The sequence below is a fragment of the Chrysochloris asiatica genome, unplaced genomic scaffold, assembly GCF_000296735.1.
Source record: "Chrysochloris asiatica unplaced genomic scaffold, ChrAsi1.0 scaffold00255, whole genome shotgun sequence".
Lineage (NCBI taxonomy): Eukaryota > Metazoa > Chordata > Mammalia > Afrosoricida > Chrysochloridae > Chrysochloris > Chrysochloris asiatica.
The window spans coordinates 157,431-159,681 of record NW_006408773.1 but is presented as its reverse complement, the minus strand read 5'-3'; the positions used below and the strand labels follow the sequence as shown (position 1 = coordinate 159,681).

The window sequence follows — 2,251 nt, the reverse complement described above, 5'->3', positions numbered from 1 at the left end:
TGCTGGATCAAAAGGTATTTCTATTTCCAACCTTCTGAGGAAGTGCCATATTGCTTTCCAGAGAGGTTGGACAATTTTGCAATCCCACCAGCAATGCAGGAGTGTCCCAGTCTCTCCACATCCCCACCAGCATTTATTGTGCTCTGTTTTGTGATCTTTGCTGTTATTGCTGGTGTGAAATGATATCTCATTGTTGTTTTAATTTGCATCTCTCTAATGGCTAGTGATCATGAACATTTTTTTCATATGTTTGTTGGCTGCCTGGATTTCCTCTTCGGTGATGTGTCTGTTCATGTCCTGTGCCCATTTTTTAATTGGGTTATTTGTCTTTTTCTTGTAGAAGTGTTACAGTTTCCAATATATTTTAGAAATGAGTCCCTTGTCTAATATGTCATTACAAACAATTTTTTTCCCATTCTTTGGTTTCCCTTTTTACTCTTCTGTTGAAGTCCTTTGATGCATATAAGTTTTTAATTTTTAGTATGTCCCAATCATCTATTTTGTCTTCTTTTGTTTGTGTAGTTTTAAAAATGTTTAGTAATCTGTGTATTTCATGAATTAGTGCTCTCACATTTGTCCCAATTTTTTCATTGATGGCCTTCATAATTCAGGGATTCACATTTGGGTCTTCAATCCATGTTGAGTTGGATTTTGTATAAGGTGTGAGGTCAAGGTTTTGTTTTAATCTTTTGCATATTGCTTTCCAGTTCAGCCAGCACCATCTATTTTAGTAACTATCGCCACCCCATGTGATATATTTAGGTACTTTGTCAAAAATCAATTTGCTGTATGTGGATGGGCTAATTTCAGGATTCTTGTAATACCAAGTAGAGGAACTGCTGGATCAAAAGGTATTTCTATTTCCAACCTTCTGAGGAAGTGCCATATTGCTTTCCAGAGAGGTTAGACAATTTTGCAATTCCACCAGCATTTTTTTCCATTGATCTATGTATCTTTCATTGTAACAGTCCCAAGCTGTTTTGACAACTGTAGCCATGTAATAAAATTTGAAGTTGGGGAGTGAGAGGTTTTACAACCTTATTTTTCTTCTTAAGCAGTGCTTTGATTATCCTTGGTCTCTTTCTTTTCCATATAAAGTTTGTAATTTTTTTTTCCCATCTCTTTGAAGAATAGGGATTGCATTATATGTGTAGATTACTTTGGGCAGTATTGACATTTTCACAATGTTAAGTCTTCCTATAGAGGAGCATGGTACATTCTACCATTTTTGTAGATCTCTTTTGGTTTCTTGTAGTAGAGTTTTGGAGTTTTTTGTTTTTGTTTTTGTTTTTTTGTATAAGTTCTTTGTTTCTCTGGTTACATTTATTCTTAGATATTTCATCCTTTGGGATGCTGTTGTAAATGTTATCACCTTTCTAATGTCTTTTTCAGCGCTGTTGTTTTTGGTATAGAGGAATCCACCTGATTTTTGTATGTTGATCTTATATTCTGTCACTTTGCTGAATCTTCCAATGAGGTCTAGTAGCTTTTTTACTGAGTCTTTGGGGTTTTCTATGTATAGGATCATATCGTCTGCAAATAGAGAGAGTTTTACTTCCTCTTTGCCAATTTAGATGCCTTTAATTTCCCTGTCTTGCCGTATAGCTCTTGGTAAGTCTTCCAGCACAATATTGAGTAGGAGAGGTGACAAAGAGCATCCTTGTCTGGTCCCTGTTCACAGAGGGAAGGCTTTCAGTTTCTCCCCATTGAGAATAATGTAGGCTGTTGGTTTTGTATATATGCTCTTAAGTATGTTGAGGGATTTCCTTTTAATTCCTACTTTGTTGAGTGTTTTTTTTTTTCTGTTTGTTTGTTTGTTTCAGGAATGAACACATCATAATGGCAACCAATATTTAATTTTTTTCAACCCTCAGGAACGGATGTTGGATTTTGTCAAATGCCTTTACTGCATCAATTGAAATGATCATGTGGTTCTTTTCTTTTTTCTTATTTATGTGGTGGATTCCGCTGATTATTTTTCTAATGTTGAATCATCCTTGCATCCCTCATATGAATCCTACTTGATCATGATGTGCTGCTGGATTTTTTGATGTGCTGCTGGATTCTGTTGGCTAGGATATTGTTGAATTCATGATTTGTGTGTTCTTTCTTGTGCTTTTCCTTATAGTTTTAATGTTTTCATATTTTTCTTGGATTCTCATTCTCTTGGGATGTTGTGGGGTGTTAATTTTCTTTGAGGTTGCCTTATGGTCCATTGAGTTCTCTGTCCTTTTAGTGCAGTCTATTTTAT

At 35.3% G+C, this 2,251-nt stretch overlaps 1 protein-coding gene across 1 annotated transcript in view; it reads left to right on the top strand.

Moving 5' to 3' along the window:
- Positions 1 to 2,251, top strand: part of LHFPL1 (lipoma HMGIC fusion partner-like 1) — a 105,113-nt gene that overhangs the window by 10,478 nt on the left and 92,384 nt on the right. The gene's annotated exons all lie outside the window — the stretch shown is intronic.